At 47.6% G+C, this 18,774-nt stretch overlaps 1 long non-coding RNA gene across 1 annotated transcript; it reads left to right on the top strand.

Moving 5' to 3' along the window:
• Positions 1-2,542: 2,542 nt before the first annotated feature.
• LOC135320234 (uncharacterized) lies at positions 2,543-18,143 on the top strand. Its single transcript, XR_010379487.1, has 4 exons — positions 2,543-2,574; positions 2,786-2,910; positions 7,377-7,500; positions 18,046-18,143. It is a non-coding gene; the product is annotated as an uncharacterized LOC135320234 (long non-coding RNA).
• Positions 18,144-18,774: the final 631 nt, after the last annotated feature.

Raw genomic sequence — 18,774 nt, 5'->3', positions numbered from 1 at the left:
CAGAAGAACCAGAGGCTTAGAAATGCATCTTCGACCTTCTTTCTTTCTCAAAATTTGTTCGACATAACTTGCTTCTACTTCTCCCGTGTGTGTGTTTGTGTTTTTCTCTTAGTGAATATGCCTTTGTTGGTTTTTTTGGGGGGGTAATTAGGTTTTATTTATTTGTTTATGGACCTATCGATCTATCGATTGATCGATCGATCTATCTATCTATCTATCTATCTATCTATCTATCTATCTATCTATCATCTATCTATCTATCTGTCATTTATTTCTTATTTATTTATGGAGGCACTAGGGATTGAACCCAGATCCTTGTGAATGCTAAGCAGGTGCTTTACCACAAAGCGATAGCCTCCCCCAAGTATGCCTTTTTTTTCTGTGCTGTGTTAGTTGCTAGGGATCTGTGCATGTGTACATTTCCAGGTGTCGTACCCACCCCACCTCGGAGATTTTTCTCTCTCCTTGTGTGGATACATTTGCGTTTCTGTACTTGTGTGTGACACCTGTGACTTTAAGTTGCCTATACATTTTTAGATATACTTGTGTGTACAGAAGTCTGTGTGGTGTATTTCTGGGGTGTACGTATGGTGCGTGGGCCAAGTAAACCAGTGTGTACACCTGGGTGTGTGTTTGGCTGCCTGGGAATGTGAGCCCATAAGCACATGCTCAGAAGTGAAGATTGGGGTGATGTCCCATCTAGGAGCGTCTGGGCATGTGTGAGGCGGCTGGCTGTGGGTGTGAGGGTATGTGTGTGCACTTTCTAGGGAGAGGTTGGTGTCTTTCTCTTTGACTTGGAAGGCAAAGTGGATTGCCACCTGCTGGGGGGAAGAGAGGTTAAGTTTATCACTTCTGGGGCTCAGGACATGCCTGTCAGAACTCAGTCAATGAGCAGAGGATGAGAGCTGGGCCTGTTGAAACAGGAAGACATAGCAGAGAGGTCAGGAGGGCCAGAGGTGCCTATAAAAGTAGGAGTGGTCAGACAAGCTTCCAGTACTGGGAGCACAGAGCAGCCATGTCAGGAGCAAACTTGAGGGTTCTAGAAAAGCCCATGGTATCCTGGCCTCTGTGAGCTACCTCAGGGACAGGGGTGAGAGGGGCATCCCAGATGGAAGGGCCGACGTGGGCAGTGGATAACAGGAAGATGTGCTGTAGCCAAGGTGCAGAGGAGCATGGGGGGAGGGTGGGCCCTAACAGAGAGCAGAAAAGGAAGCCATTTTGAAGGAAAAGGAGACCCCCTGACAGGCTGGGCTGTGGTTCCACCTTCCACTGACCTCAACATGAGGGCGAAACTTTCGTGGACTAGCCCAAGCCAAGCCCCGGGGTCTGTGGGGCTGTGATGCTCCCCAGCCTAAGATGATATGTGCACTGACTTTGGTGAACAGCCTTGGGCCAAAGAGCAGTTCTAGCCTGATGTTTGTAGGGTCTTATTTTGATTGCTGTTTGGTCTTTCCTTTTGCCCCTTAGTACAGTTCCTTGAGGAAAATAATAATTTTGTCCCACATGACCTGAGGAATGAGGTGATTCCTTCACAACAAGGGCGGGGAGACCAGAGTTCAGGAACAGCTAGCTCCCCTGAACTGCCCCGGGTGCATATAGTGAGGAACAGCTGTGATAAGTGTTCTCTCCCCAACTAGGCAGTTCCTCTTCACCAATGCTTTAGTACCTGTATGCATGAGAATACAAGTGTGTGTGTGTGTGTGTGTGTGAGTGTGTCCGTGTGTGTGTGTGTGTGCGTGCAAGTGTGTGTGTGTGCGCGTGCGCGCGCTCTGTAAACTGCCTGGATCAGGTCAGAGTGTTAGAGCTTTCAGCTGCCTGGTGCATTGTGTTGGAGACTGGGGACTTGTTTGCAGATAACTTTGATAGGAGGGAAGGAGGTGAAGGGACTGGTATCCTGAGAGGGGCAGTGTGTGTTTGGCAGAGCTGCTTCAGAGTCCACGTTCCAGTGCAGGGTTGGAGATCAGGTCATGCCACGTACCTCTGCACAGAATGCAGCTCAGCTCTGGCATCTGGGCCCTGGCAACTCTGTGAACAGCTTGGGGACAATGTCAACATCACGAGGACCATCATCTTACTTGGAGGCTACACTGAAGCTCTCTCAGGGGACTTCAAGATTGCTTGTTGGAGACTGAAGTGAACAGATAGGTCTTGATACCATTCTGTGTCACCGTCTGGGGACTCCCAGACAATAAAACTGTGGGAATCTTTGCCAAGGGGGCTGATGAGATCAACAGTGATAACAGAGGGGGCTCTGAGTCACCGTACTTGTTTGTATCAATATACAGAAAACCGGTGTAAATGTTTATAAATACCTGTGTGTTTAGCATTAGTAACGTATACCTGTATATACTTGTTATTATAACCTTTTTATCATACTCATTGTTATTATCGTCATTATCATCTTCCTGACTCTGCACTGAAATTATACTCACAAAATTATACTCATTTGTAACCTTTGGATGTTGGGACTAAGGCTAAATATTTCCCTAAACTCTTTATACTTTCAGGGCTTGCAGAAATGTGTGCAAGGAGTATGAAACTCACCTACAATCATAAAATACAAAAAGCTCCATAGTAAGTTCAATCCTTCCTTAACCCTCAAGGCCCAGTAGAAGACTTGACCACTGAGATACCTTCTTTCTGAACTCCTGTACTGCTTCTTGGGCACCCAATCCTCCTGACACTTCCATGAGCAGTCGAGTCATTTGGCATTTTTCTCTCCTTTTTTACTTGCTATTTCTTGTTATTTAATCTCTGTCATGTTAAGAACCGTATTTTCTAATAGTCTCCTTGAACTAGAACCCGCTGATTGAATGACTCTGATGGGCCAGGCATTGTGCCAGAGCAGAAGAGATGAAACTGCAGTCCGAGGACACTTGCTGCTTCGCAAAAGTATGTTACTGATCTGCGGTGAGTACACAGTTTCAGCATACGTGTTTAGAAAGTTCTACAGCATATGGCGAGAGCCTCTATGATATTTAATACGATCGGGGCTTGTATTTTGTGTGTCTTTGCCATTTTTTTTCTTTCTGTCAGTCCATTTTCCTTGGACTTATACAAATGTATTGATCCGTGAGTGACTGACTTGGGGGAAAAACAAACACCCGTCCTTCACAACAGCGTTTGAGAGCAGCAGTCTAGGGACTTTGTGAAGATCAGCTGATTTATTTTCCACCGCATGTCTATAAAGCAGGAGGCGTTATGCATGTTTTTGGAGATGTACGCGGGGGCTGACACAAGTTAGATAACTTTGACTAAGTTCCCAAGCTATCGCATAGACACCTTGGGTTTGGGACCAGCATGTTCCCACTCAACTTGCATGGTTTACCTCCACTGCTGCTCCGTTGCTGCCCAGCACTTGTTTATCTTATCAGGACTTCAGAAGCACTGATTACACAATCCTGGTGGCTGCTCTCCACCTCATACCATCTTATGGGCCAGTGATGCCTCAGGACCAGCTCAATGACAGCATTTATTAGAGTCGCTGCAGCAGGACAGGGAGAAGCTTAGAGGAGCTAGCCTCTGGAAAGAGAGACATAGTTTCAAGCATGTAAACTGAAGCACTGTTTGGAGGAAAAACAGAGTAAAACGATACTAAATGTCCATTTGCAGAGGCATGGGCACCTAAAGGCCTTGATTGCTGTTTCTGGGCCAGGGCTATTGCATTGGGTGGGAAGTGGCTGTGTGCCTTGGAGGACCTCGTCTATGAAATACGCCACCTTTCAAATCTGTGTCCCTCCTGGCCCCAGTGCCCTGGCTTCTTCCTCTGTTCCTTTCTCCTCAAGGAGTCTGAATTCATTCTCACTGGCTCAGATCAGCCATATGATTATTCTTTTCCTGGGATAGGCCTGGACCCTGTGACCTGAGACCCAATCCTGTGAAAGCATTCTCTAGCCTCGGGCTTACCCTGCAGATGGGGCTTCTCCTCACTGTGGAGCTCACTCCTTGGGGTCAGATCAGATAGGATCTTTACCAGACAGGTTTTGCAGGGCCTGCAAAGACAGCAGAGTGAAGATGACTGGAGGAAGCCCCACGGAGAACAAACAGACTGTGTGGGTGTGGGTGTGGGTGTGGGTGTGGGTGTGGGTGTGATGTGTGTGTATGCCTGTCCAAGGGTCTAAAGAATTGTGTCCCAAAGGGCACAATGCCTTTTTAGTCTGATCAGAGATGTTAATGCCTCTAGGGAGTTACTGTCCTGGCTTGGTCAGGCAACAGGCCTTCAAGTTACTAAGATTGCTCCAAAAGTCAAGGAGAACACAGTTCTGTGGTTCTGGGATGTCTGTTCCACTTTGAGCTGGGCCAGACTTCAGAGAATGGGTCTGTTTTAAGCAAGTCAAGTTCACAGGGGCTCTGCCACACAGCCTCACAAATCCATCACTGAAGTAGCAGCATCAGTCAGCAAACTGAGGCAGGTGCTCGGACACACAGACTGTGGCTTTCGTATGGTCATTCGAAGCAGCTGTGGTTCAGCAGGGACGCTTGTTTCCAGGACGAGGGGCAGCAAGAGTAACTCCGCACTGTGACTTGCCGGTAGGACTGAGCCTATGGTTATAAGGCTGTCCTGAGAGCCAGACTGTTTGGGCTCAAAACTTTACTCCTCCAACTGTTTGCTAAGTGTCCTTGGCCAGTCCATCTGACCACCTTGCATAGCACACCTCTAACTTGTAAAATGAGGATCATAATATAACCTTACATAGTTGAGTTGTTTGGGGTATTAAACGTTACTAAGGTGCTCTGAATTGTCCCTGGCACCTAATAGACGTTCTTAACACACATGGAGACTCAACAAATAGGCAGGTGCCTGACCTCAGCTAGAGGAGTTCAGGTGGGCCAGAAAGCCTAGCTGACCTCTACCCCATCCAGTAACAACATGAATTATGATTCCTTGTGCATATTCCAGCCCTCCACTTTATGCAAGCTCCACGTGCCCTCCTGCCTGCTCAGAGTTACTGCTCTGACAATTCTCTCTGCCTTCCCTGGGCTGCTGCTGTCACTCCTCTCCACTGTGTACTTCCCTTCAGCACAATGCTATCCCTTCCATGCTTGCCATTCTCTTTGCCCTGTCCTGTGTGAGCTTGCCACTTCTGAAGTAAATCTTCCCCTGACTCTCTCTTCCTTCACCAGATGCTGCCCGATTTCTTTGCTCCCCTCTGCAGCAAAACTCCTTTGAAGACCTGTCTATACTCACTGACTCCCCACCGTCCATTCTCTGATGCGTGTCCAAAGCAGGCTTTATTACCCAACCCTGCAATGAAGCTGCTCTCCTCAAGATCACCAAGGACGTCTGCATCGCTAAATCCAATGGCCAGTTCTCACTCCTCCCCTTCTTTCACCTGGCGTCAGCCACTCTGAGCATAGTTGACCACTGGCTCCCCGATGGCTCCCAGGACACTATACTCTCGGTCTATAGCACTGCTGGCAACTTCTCTGTCTCCTCAACTGGCGTCTCCTCTTCTCCCTGATCCCCTTAAGCCACAGGTCTCTGTCAGTGATCTTCTTCTCATCTCGATGTATGCTCGCTCCTTAGCCAATTCAAACAGCCCCACGACTTTCAAATGCCATTTATACATCTTAGGTGCAACCTTGCGGACACATTCGTGACTTCTGTGCAACCCAATTCTATACAACTGCCTACTCAACTCATGTGAGTCAAACAGACATCTTAATTTAACATGTCCAGAACTGAAATCTTGATACCCTCATTCAGCTGTAAAATCTGTTCCAACTAAGGCATTCCCCATAGCATTGGCAGCCATTCCTTTCTACTAGCTGCTTGGGTAGTAAACCCTGGAGTCAACCTTGACTCCTCTCTGACAAGCCACATCTAAACCATCAGTTCTGTTAGGTAAGCCTCCAAATGTATCCAGCAAGTGAGCAGTTCTCATCATACCTACTGTTACCAGGATGATCCAAACCACCACCATCTCTAGCCTGACTTATAGCAATAGCTTCCTGCCTGGTCTCCCTGCTCCCGCCCTTGCCCATTTTCACTCTGCTCTCAACACTGTAAGCAGTCCAAGTGATCCAATTCAGATTGTGCTGCTCCTCTGCTCAAACCCTACTGCCTCCCTCCTCCTGCCCCGCCCTCCCTACATTTCACTGCAAATAAGAGCCAAGTTCCTTAAAACGGCCTCCTAGGCCCTATAGAACATGGGATCCTGTCCATCTCTCTGAACTTATCTCCAACTCTTGTCCTTTTTGCTCACTCCACGCCAGCCACACTGGCCTCTCCATCCTTCCTCAGATGTGCTAGACATTCCCAGGCCTTTGAGCCTTGGCACTGACTGGTCTTTCTGCCTCAATATAGCATCTTTTGTATATCAGCAAGGTGAACCCCCTCACCTTCTTCATTTCTTTGTTCAGTTGTCACCTCACCAATGAGGACAGCCCTACCCACCCACTAGTATTGAATTTGATATTCCCTTTCTTTCCTGGCATTTCCCACCCACCATGCCCGGTCCTGTGGGAGTTTACCCCTGCACCCTCCCCCACCAACCAGAGTACTTTATCACCTTCTAAGGAACTGTGTAAGTTGTTATTTACAAGGTTTACCTTATATTTTCTGTTTCTGTGCAACAGAGGTTGTGATTCGTTCGCATGTCTTTCCCAGGCGACTGGCACCATGACAGGCACAAATGGGCCTTTGTAATTATGTGTTGAGTGGGTGAATGGATGAATTGTTAGATAATCACAGCCTCCAACATAACGTAGGCCCAGCTATTTTTGAGACTTCACAGGCCTAGAATGACTCAAGGGCCTCCTTGGGCAGAGTTATAGGAGAGAATCTCAGGTACTTCTCATGTGTCGCACATTTTGAGATAACATTTGCAAGGGTGTCATTTGTCCCAGGAACTGAGGCAGAAGTTGACCAGTCAACACCTGGGCCTGATTTCCACCAGCTATTTATGGGCTCTACCTTTCCCCCCAGATCACCCTGTGTGAGCTGTGTGCCTGTTGGCTGATGAGCAGTACAAGCCTAGAGTCCACTCTTCCTCCCAAAACCTGTTGTCAAAACCCTGGATCACTCCAGAGTTATTCTTCCATATAGATTTGGCTGAGCTGAGACTTTCCTCTGCGCAAATGCCCTCACACAGATGTTCAAAGAAATTCCATGAGCTCTTTGATGTTTAACTGTTTCATGGCCCACAAGCCCTCAAATAGCCTGTATCCACGTCTCAGTACATCTTCATATCAGTCACCTTTCTCCACCACCATTACTACTTCAAAATCATCTTTCAGAAGGCTGGAATTCTATGCTTCTGCCAAAGGAAGGAGACAGTGGGGTCCTGACTGCTTCCCATCTCACAGGGGTGAATGTGAGCTCAAGCAGAATCCATGTCTGTGTTTCACCGTGTCCATGCTCTGCCCTGTACCAGACTGCTGAGGCCACAGCCACCACACTGGGCCCAAGGAAGACACCCTTCCACCTGTCTGTTTGCATGATCAGATGCCCACTGCCTGCTGCCCCTGTCTTGCCCCAGGCATCCTACTCTGCTCAAGGTAAGAAGTTCTACTAGTCCATTGTGCCTTCTGGATTGGAAACAGCATCAATGAGCAATGTTGCAGGTCCAGAAAGGTTGCTGTTGGGTTTCTCCACTGTGTGACAGCCAGGACCTAAGATCTGAGGATTGATGGAAGCTTTAGGGTGCTGAAGGTTATGAGCAGCATGTTGTGATGGGGAAGACATGTGTTTTGTAAGGAAATACTCATTGTACACATAGCAACACCTCAAGGATTCCTGGCAATTGGGGTCGCAACAAATCAGGATAAAGGGACGCCCACAGCTAAGGCTCAAATGGCTTACTGACTCTATCTTCCCACACCTCCTCACCCCACCCCAGCACGTTCCTTCTCACTTTCACCCTGGATCGTGGGGACGTTTGAAGACAGATAACTTCTCCAAGGCTGTGTGGAGCCCCAGGTGTCCACGTGTTGCAGTCAGTCTGTGGTTTTCTTATAAAGGTGTGGGCTTCAGACTTGGCCCGCCCTGGGTCATTTCCAGGGCCACCACTGACCAACCAGGTGACCCTAGCAACTCACTTTCGATATCTGACCCTGAGTTTCCTCCTCTGCAAACTTGTCCTGGTGGTGCCTACCTTGCCAGACTGTTGCAAAAGTTTAGAGACACTGTATGAAAAGAGCTACCAAATTTCCTAGCACAATTTAGGCACTCAGGAATCAGCAGTGCCCCTCTTGCTGTGCATTGAGGATTTGGGGCTCTCTAGCCCTGAGCTCCCTAAACACCTGGAGTTTTCTAGAACCCAGAAACTCAATCTACTTCAGAGGCATCTTGGCAACTAAAAGTGCAGCTTTTCCACTCACTGTGTGGAACTCTGCTGGGTGGGGCCCGTTTAGGTTGCTGCTTTACACAGCAAAGGGATCCCAGCTTGTATCCTATCTGGATACTGCAGGAAGCTCAGAGGATTTATGTCAATGAAACTATGACTAGTCTCTATTTTTCACCACTTTGCAGAAGCCCTCTTCCTTGCCTCTCCCTCAGCCCTGTCATTCATTTCACAGCCACCAGAAATCCCACCCTTGTTCTGTGTTCACCTAAGGGAATGAAGATTAACTCTTTGCAGTATCAATGTTGTGTGTGAGGGGGCGACGAGGGGTGGGAGACGGACTACACTTCCAGGCCAAGGGGGATTTCAGCCTGGGCTGGCCTAGGAAAGGTCACCCAATCCTTGGCGTACCCCTGGGAGCCTCCAGCCTGGGGACTTCCGGATTCCAGCAGTTTTCACTTTTACAGTGCAGCTTGTGGTATACCACCACTCTTTCTCCCTTATCCTGGATACTGCCGCTTCTCTCACTGGATTAAGCTTCTTGGCCCACACTTGCAAATAGCCATTTTAGACAACTGGGTGATTATTCCCACCAGAGCCAAAGAAAACATGGATTCAGGTTTTGGAAGGACATTATTTCTTCCCCTGAGCTAGCTGGCACTTCCTGCCAAACGGAGGGTGGGAGGCGGGTGGTGGCAATCTTACCGACCTGGCAGAGATAATGTGTGGCAAACTCCCAGCACAGAGGAGATACTCAATAAATCTTTGCTCTGCAGGTTCTCCCACTTACTAGTTGACTAACTTGGAGCTGGCTGACTTCTAGGAGCCCCTTCCTGTAAAAGGGGGAGAGTTTAAAGTCAGCCTTGTCCCCAGTAGGATTGAGGTTGCAGTCGGGCTTACTGAGACCTGTCCCAGTGACTTCACATGTTTCTTTTGAAGGCAGAGACATTGTGAGTGCCTTGGCAGGCAGAGAGGGACAGCAGGGTGGCCTATAGGGAAACACCCTGGATTTTCTGGGAATGGACGTAGGGTCTTGTCTAGGATCTCTCACTTGCCACCCCTGTGGCTCTAGAAAGGAAAATCACTCAGTAACCACACCTTGTCTACCTCTGGAGCAGGTGTGGACAAATAGCTTCCCTCCAGGGCCAGAAACATGCTCTTTGATCTTCTGCAGCCCCCATTTCTGTCATGCAGCCTGAATCCTAGAAGGCTCCCACTAGTTTCTTGCTTGCTGAATGAATCTGGAGCTGCTGAGGGGGGTCATACTCCCTACTTTTGTTTGAAGCCTCCTTTACCTGCAGGCGGCTGGTCCCATCTGCTAGTCTTCTCTGGCCCCAGTGACTTTACCTTGCACACAGTTGGAGGCAGGTTAAGACCAACTGGAGGCAAACAAAGAAGGATGCCCTGCCCACTCTTCTGCGTGTGATAGCTGCTCCCTCTGCGCCCCAGGAGGCTAGGTGAGGCACACTTCCTGGGTGCTCCCTGTTAGGGAACTTAGTTCTTACAGGGTTTAGCTCTAGGGCTAAGTGTGGTAGGCTTTGGGGGTGGCTGGAAGTGTGTTCTTAGGTGTGTCCTTTGCCTGTAGCCGATTTGAATATGAAGGATGACTCCCTCATCTCCAGATGTGTGGCAGGGTAAGGCAGAGGATTCAGAAGCCCCTCGTGATAGAATGGATGGGAAGAGCATTGAGCTCCTTGGTACAATGAGGAAAGAAAGTGTGAAGTCTCCTGGAGGTGGGAAGGAACGTGATACTAGGAGACTGAGTACACCATGGGCCACCATGCCAGGGAGCCCTCTGGGCTTACTACACTGGCTGAAGGAGAGAGACAAAGTGCTAATCCTGCCCTAGCCTCCTGGATACACACACCTTTCACACCATTTGTGCACCCTAACAAGACATAGTTCCTGACACGGGTGCTAGTTTGTCTTTTAGAGATACCACAGGTCGACTCGCCTCTCCAGTACATCCAGGAGGCTCTGCTTTTTTGGAGCCTGTTTTCTTCTCATTATTCCAGGATTATCATTCATATTAACCATTTTTGTTCTCATTAAAGTCAACGGTAACTCCCACCCTTTGAGACTCTAACCCCTGCTTCCCTCTCCCCACCCTGTCAATCCTTTTTCTCCACTTTTCCCCTTGCCATAACCCTAATACTTCATTGAAGAATGTGTTTCTTCCCTAATGTCCATGCTGCTTTTAGTGTTTCCATACTTACCCCCTTCCCCATCTCCAATGTTACTTTCAGACCTCAGGTTGTCACTCACTAAGAATTTTCTGACAGTCCCATCTTTTTAGTTTCTGTAGTACTCTACAATGTCCCTTTTCCTGCAACCAGTCACCCCTCTCTCCTCTGCCCTCCCCTCATGCTGATTTAAGTGATTTCTTTTTCCACAGCACCCTATGATGCTCCCTTCCCTTTGCCAATGCCCCCACCTCAAAGTTGGGTTAAGTGTCCAAAAAGTACCTAATATACAATGTTGTCAATGTATGCTCTTATGTCCTTTTCAAATCCCCCCCCCAGCTCACTTAAGCATTACTTGGATTTCCATAGCACCCTATGATGTCCTCTTTACTGTCATATAAGCTTCCCTACATTTTCATGGCACCCCATGATCACTCTCTATTACAGCATTTACCACAGTGCCAATTTACATATTTGTCTCTCAATGATACTTATGTATAGCACCATTGTTAGAAGATATTTTTGAACCTCTTCAAATTTTTATATTGTTTTTTGACCTTGAGTGTCCCTTTAACTTCCAGATGGTGCAGGAAAAATGAGTGTGGGGTGTGAGGAGGGCCGTGTCCCAGGTCTCCGTTGAGCCACTGGGACGTGCCCTACCAGGTGTTGGTCTTTGGCTTCATATGGAATATTTAAGGAGCAAGCCACAGTTGAGTAAATGTAGTTTATTTAGAGAGGTACATACTGTATAGAGTATAGGTTGTTTCAAAAGACATTAGAAAGGCCATCACGTGGAGGGGTTGGGTTCTCAGGTTAAAGTAAATGTAGGTACACACTCCATAGACAGAGTGTGGGCCATCTCTGAAGAGGAGGGAGTAAGAGAGGCAGCCATGAGTCATGGTGTTGCCAATTTTTATGGTCTTGGTAGCTTTATATGCTAATAAGTGTGAGGATCATTCTAACTACCCTGGAGAAGGGGCTGGGATTCCCATTAAGTTGTTCATTTCCCACTCTTTGACCTTTTATGGCTAGCCTTGGGACTGTCATAGAGCCTGTGGGTGTGTTATTCACCATGCTAGTATATTACAATAGGCATATAATAAAGCTCAAGTTCTACTAGAAGTCACATCTCTAGCCATCTTGAGCCTCAAGGCCTCCTGGGGGTTGAATTTTCCACCATGTTGATGTTAATTGCTGCATCTTGCCTTGAATGGCTGTGCCCTGCCCCCTTCCTTCCTGTCTCACAGATACTCTGAGACCTTGAGATTCTTTTTTTTCTGAGAGACACTTGGAACCTCCAAGAAACTAGCGATCTCTGAAGTACTGGCTTCTTCTGAGATTCTAGGATCCTCTGAATTACTCAGAGCCTCAGATGTGATCAGAAACTTCACGTTATTGGGATTTAGAGGTGTTTGGAAACTTCTTGATACTTCAGGCCTTCTGCATGCTTGTGACCTCTGAGGTGCTAAGCGTCATTATGGTGGTGGAGACCTTGGAGATACTTGGGATATTTAATGCGTCAGGAGCTTTTAAAGTGGTGGGGTCCTTTTGGGTACTTGGGAACCTCTGAGATACTTAAGGCCTTTAGGTGCTTGGAACCTTTAAGGTTCCTCTCTGAGGAATATCTGAGATGTTTGGAACATCTAAAGTGCTAGGGGCCTTCAAGGGATTTGAGACTTCAGAGATGCTGGGGAACTTCAAGGTGCCTAGGTTTTCAGAGTTTCTCGGGGTCTTTGAGGTGCTGAGGGCCTTGAAGATACTAAGAGCCTTTAAGGTTTTGGGGGCCTCAGAGATGCTCAGGGATTTTGAGGTGTTGGTGGCCTTAAAGGTCCTTAGGCCCTTGGAAACTCTTGGACCCTTCAAGGTGCTGGGATGCTTTGAGGTGATCTCATATTTCAAGATACTTGAAAAAGATGCTGGGAGGCAGGTCCATGCTGGCCGGCACATGCGCCCTCGACCATGCCACCCTCTCAGTTCCGCAACATTGCTCTTCTGTCTGGGGACTGAAGCTGCAGGATTGGAACAAAAATACAGCATTATTTCATTTTTTCTTTTTGTTTGTTCATTCATTTAAGCGTATATTTAGAACTGCACTTTGTCAAAAATCTTCCCTTCTCTTTTTATTCCCCAGTTAACTGAGGTTTTTACTTTCAACATTGCAAACTGATTTCTAAAGCATCCAGATCCTAAGTGCTCAAGTGTTTGGAAACCCCTCTGGTGCTTGGTTGAACACGGGAATCACATGAAGATGAAGATGCAAAAACCAAACTTCGAGGGGTAGTTCTGTGCCTTCCAGCGTCTTGTACAGCAAACCCTGACTCGTCTTTTTACCCCCAAATATGTCTTTAGTAGCGATTGAATCTGCCACTATTGAAATGAGTTAACTTGCATTTATTCCAAATAATCTTGTTTACTCAACAGTATGCAAATTGTGTAAGGTTTTTTATGCCCAAGCTTAAAAAGTGATTTCCAGTAGACGAGGTGGCTGCCCATCCTAAAGTTGTGGCATTTGTTTGAGTAGAAAGATCTTCCCAGAATTCTTTGCTTGCCGCTGATCCAAAACCGCGGCGGCCATAAGTGGAGCTGGGAGGCGGAGGTGGCTGGTGCAGGATGGTGGCTGCGGGAGATGGTGACACCATTGCCAAGTCGAGCAGAGACTGGGTGACGGCATCATCTGCAGGATTTTGCCCTTGGTTTACCGGGTAGGGCCAGGTGCTGCTGGACCCCCTTCTCAAGGGCAATGCAAAAGGGACATCATGTGTATGCAGCATTTGTTTAGTCCTGTTTTTTGTTGTTTTTTTTAATTTTTCTGCTTTTGTTTTTCTTTGTAGTTATTAAATCTGTATGCATGGACTCCCTCTGCCACACGTGCGTCCACCGATGGGCATTACTACCGTGTCCTATGTAGAGTCAGCTGCGTCATGCAACACTCAGAATGCTGTGTTTAGCCTTGTTTTTCCAGAGTTGTGTTTTTTCAGTCATTTCTTCAAGGGAAACTAAATGATTTAGTTGGAGCAAAGCTTTAAGTGTGTCAGTGTGCTTCTGTGTGGCTGTGCTCTGTTGCCAAGTCTGCAAATCGTGGTGAGATCAAGGGTCCCCTGGGACCCACTGCCCGAGGCCACCTGCTTTGTTCTGCTTACTTTTTGAGTTTTTAGGCTCCAGAGGGAGGTAATTTTTCTAAGCTAGGGTCGTGGGAGGGTGGGGGTGGGCACTGGCTCTCCCTCCCCTGGAAGTGGCCCCTCCCAGCACCTGCACGTCTCAGCCATCGGGCCCAGGCCCACTCTACCCGGCCGCATCCCCGGTTGTGGGGAAGAGCAGTGGGCATGGGTCCCTAGGCCCCTGCTCGTGCAGCTGCAGTCTGAGTCATTTTTAGGAAAAGGAAGAAGAGGGATCTATCTCACAGGCTGCTGGCTCTCCCTGTGTGTGATATCCATTATCGAAATCATTGTGTATTCAGTTTAATCACTCATTATTTCCACGCTGAAAGATTTTTAACGAAGGGAAAGAAACCACAGCAATAACACTCATCTACAGAGCAGCTAACTCAGAACATTCTGCTTTTCCTACAGAACTAGCCGGTTTAAAAAAAACCCGGCTGTGTAAATAGCTTTCCTTTTACACTCGTGTGTCATGCGTGTGTACGGTGGTTCCTTTTCAGGTCTCCCTTCTTACCTGGTAGCTGTCCTGTTTTCCGGGCTGTTTTTAACCTAAGAGGAACACGCCCTGGGACACCGAGCCCACCGGTTCCATCCCCCCACCCCCACCCCCACCCGCCAGGCTCGGGGGTCCATCTTGTTCTCGCTTTAAGTCAGGAGTCACAAACGACACTTTTTTTCAATTAAGGAAAAACCCACAGCTCCACCTGTGAACCCGCCAGGAGTGTCTTCATCTCGCCTGGTCTCTCCTTCGCTGCTGGTAATGACGTTATGAGGACTTACTCTACTACTTGAGAACTATTTTTATGTAATTAATGTATGCTTTCTTGTTTACAAATGCCTGATTTAAAAAGAAAACAAACAAGCAAAAAAGCTACTTGATATCTCAGAGATACTGGTAGGCTCTGAGGTGCTGGGATCACCTTAAATGCTTAGATGTTTGGGTATGCTTGAGTCCCTTGAGGCTGGAGCCTATGGTTGTATTTGGACTACTGGAAGTGTTTGGGGCCTCCCAGTTGCTCAGACCCTATGAAGTGCTTGGGGTCTCCAAAGTGCTTAGGCCCCAGGAAATGCTTAGAATCCCTGAGATAACCAAGCTTTGTGAGATATTAGGAATTTCAGAGATACTTGGGCTCCTAGGAGTGCTCTGGCTCTGAAAGCTGTTCCAGTTTTGAAAATTAATTCAGCCACGAGGGTTGCTATAGCCTTGGGAGTTACTTCGATCATTTAAGGACTTGGGCCCCAAAGTTGCTTGAGACCTAAGGTGGGTTTGGGATCCACATGGTGCTAATGGTCTCAGATTAGCACAAATTCTGGGGGTGCTGAGGCCTTGCCAAGTACTTGTACATCATCAGACACTTGGGCCCCAACAGTTATTGGGTGTCTGCCAGGGGCAGGGGACATGCCAGGAGCTCCAGCTCTCTGAGGGATTAGGGCCACCAGGTATTCAGGCCTTGTCCAGTGCTCAGGCCAATAAGGTCTTTGGAACCTGCTAGGTAGATTGGTCCAACCAGGTGGTTGGGGCCTTCCAAACAATTGGTCCTTGTGAAACTGCGGGACTGTTCCAGAGGGTTGAGCATGCCAGGAGGCACACAATCCTTGTGAAGAATCCAGGTGGTAGAATTCACAAGGTATTAGGATCCCAGTCCACGTTCCTGGAAGTGCTGAGGTAAAGTGAATAGGGACCTGGGGTCTCCAGGTTGTTTCATATCCCTAAGGTGCTTGGGCCAAGGGAGGCCATGGAGGCCCTGAACCCCCCTGGGACATGTGAGGCCATTAGGCCTTGTATATTGCTGCTGACAGCTCAGTTCTGTCTCACATCCCATGATCTGAGATGAGGCTCACTATTCTGTTCTTGTAACTTGTATCCAGCCTGATAGTGGGGTGGGGGATGGAGATTGCATAGGCAAATCAGAGATGGCTGCACACAGATTACAGCAATGTGGAGATCAAGAGGGAGTAGTGTACTATAAAGCAGCCTCAGAAACTTATCTCTTGGGCTGCAACTGTTCTCCCTGATGTCACTGCCTTCCCTAATACTATGATCACTACTTTCCTTACCATGGCATATGTCTACTTGCTCATAGGCCCTCTAGCTTCCCACCTCTGCAGCCACCTTTGCCACTGTTATCACTTCTTTTTTTAAATCTATTTTTAATGGACAGACTGGAGATTGAACCCAGGAACTTGTGCATGTGCTTTACCACTGAACTATACCCAATCCCTGCCATCACATCTATGGCCACAGAAAATGCTGGCCTTGCCACAGGCAACAAAAAGCCATCTTGAGCTGCTATGTGGCTAGTTCCCATGAAGCTGCTTCTTGGCTAACCAGCCCCTGCTTCCAGCACTCCTGAATTCTATCCCAGCAGTCCTGAGTAAAAGAGATGCTCTCCAATAGGTGTGCCACCACCACACATCCAGCACATCTCCTCTAACTCCTAGAGAGGAAATACGGCCTCTGTTTTTGACTAGTTCTAAGGGCAGAGAGAATGGGAGGCAGCCAGGCAAGGGGGAGGATGGGGATAAGAGAAATGCGACGGGGATAGCACTCCAAAGGAAAATGAATGGCAAACAGTTCTTACATTCTTTAATTATCAACTACTTAGTCTTGAGAAGGATTGTGCCTCTACTACATTCCAGGATGTGTGTGTGTGTGTGTTGTGTGGTTGTGGGGGAGGGGCAGCAGTGTATTCTTGGAAGGATTCAGCCAGTCCCTGCTCGCCTTTCCTGTCTTGGCTCACACAATATATTCATTCACTCGCCCTGTTTTCAGGAGGTGTTTATGTGTATACTAATTAATTCATGGGCCCATCTAGGACCCAGATGAGATAGCTGTGGCGGAAGGGCTCGGTGATGAGAGGAGATGGGACTGCAGAAACGAACAGTGTGTAAGAGGTGCAGAGAATTTCAGATGTTACATAGTCACAGGACTGTTCAGCAGGGCACTGACTAGATCAGACTTGCATTTGCACAGACTCACAGAGGAGCGCACTATTATCTAGCAGGTCACTTAGGAAGCAATTAGAATAAGAAGCAAGAGGGAATGAAAGTGAGCCTTAAGGTGGTTGCCATGGGGACGGAGAGGCAGAAAGGCATTTTAAGGGTGATCATTGACAGGCTTTAGAGACTGATTGGATGGAAGTGGGGAGGGGGGAGTAGGTGGTTGAGTGCAGGTTGGCTTCTGAGGTTTCTTGGCTCCAGTCTACGTGAATACTTGATTTATGCTGCTTCGTTCTTTCATTCGGTGACCTGAATGTAATTCAGAGCATACTCTGGACTTTATCCACTCTGGGTCTTTACTCACTGTTTTCTCTGTGTGAACTCTCATCTCCAACTATCTGAATTCCAACTGCTTGCTCACAGGCCTTTCCTCCCCGAAGCTCATATTGATCTGAACAAAAGGGTAATGAGCCCATTTTTGCTCCCCTAGGTCTCTAAAGCAAGCACTCCATATCTTTTGTATGTCATTCTAAACACACTACTTTGCATAAGTCACTCCACCTCTCTGAGCCTCCGTTTGCTCATATACAAAGTGGGGTTAATTAAAGTACCAGTGGTCTCATAGGGTTGTGAGAATTAAAAGAGATAATAAATGAAAAGTGCTTATCACACAGAAAGCACAGCCTTTGCCACTCAGGGTGTTTCAAGTGGTATGTGAGGGGCATTTAATAAACAAATGCATACTGAAGGAATACACGATAAGGAAGATTTTGCGCATGTTTCTACCTGAGCTCTTTAAAAGCAGGTGAATACTTTATACCTGTTTGGCTGGAAGAGATGAACCGTTTGCTTGACAGGACCTGAGATTGTAAACCCACTGAGGCACGGGGCCCTATCTTGCCCCATGATGCCTGCCAGCAATTGATAGAATTTGTGGGGGAAGTTCTGGGGTGGGAAAGTGTGTCTCCTTTGGAAAGCAGGATTGCCAGATAAATCTCACCCAACAAGGCCCAGCCGTCTGTACATGTGTAGAAAGGGGATGTGTGATATCGAGGACCGAGTACTGAACTCAGACCTGGGAACATGAGTTCTGGCACAGCCCACGTCGCTTACAAGCTTTTGGACCTTGATGAGTTTACCTAACATCTATGTCCTGTAATTTGTCCTCTGAACAAATAGAAAAGGCTAATCTCTCTAGCCTTGGCTGCCAGGCTTGTTGTGAGGCTCTCTGCAAAGCCAACAGCACATACCAGCAACCCTGGCTTAGAGCAGGTTCCTCTGAGTTCAGTTGATTTTTGCGTGTTTGTTTGTTTGCTTTGTGTCGGCTGTTTGTGAATCAGTGTGACTAGAGGATTGTAAAATCACCCGTATTTCTTCAGATGGCTTCTCCTGTCTGATGGGATTTTATGGGAATGTAATCAAGCAAACTAATTATCTGCCCAGAGGTCACTATCAAACTGACATTTCCTTTATATCCAGAGCCTACCAAGACCTCCTGCTGAGGAAGCCTGGCCATAAACCAGTTTGGGTCAGTGTGCGCTGATTGCTGCATTGCCTCCTGCCCATCAACCAGCTGACTGAGGAGGGGGTGCCATTTCTATTTCCCTGTCACAGCGTTCATCCTGGTGAACCTGTGCTCCACTCCAACCAAGGACAAAGCAGCTCTGCGTAGCACCCTGGTGGATCAGAGCCTATCCTTAAGCAGTGCACAACCTAGGGCTGTGGCTCTCAACCGATTTCCTCGAAGGAGTAATCAGGAACACGGTTTATGTTGTAAGCTACTCTCAGTGTTCCCCAAAGCTTATAGAGATCACATTTATATAAGGCAGGACACACAGGATATTTGTCAATCAACACAATGTTTTTAATAGCCAGAAATCCACCAGACATGGTATTAAAAGGAGGAAATCGTGAAATCATGCCTTGGGACATGGAGGACCACAGATCTGCTTAGAGTAAGGAGCACATGACAAAGGAAGGGCAGCTGACTTGTGAGGGCCTGAGAAGTACGAAGAGAGGAGGGAAGCTAACATTGCTGTGGTAGGCTATGTGCCTAAACTACCTGTGAACTGGAATCTTTACAACCTTTGATTACCAATGAAGCTAGAGAGAGATTAACTCTTGCTCAAGATCATAGTACTGCTGATGAATGTCAGTATTGGGGCTCACAGCTTCAGATTCCCAAGCCCTGCCTTCTGCCATCACATA

Source organism: Camelus dromedarius, chromosome X, assembly GCF_036321535.1.
Source record: "Camelus dromedarius isolate mCamDro1 chromosome X, mCamDro1.pat, whole genome shotgun sequence".
Lineage (NCBI taxonomy): Eukaryota > Metazoa > Chordata > Mammalia > Artiodactyla > Camelidae > Camelus > Camelus dromedarius.
This window is presented reverse-complemented; position numbering and strand designations above follow the sequence as displayed.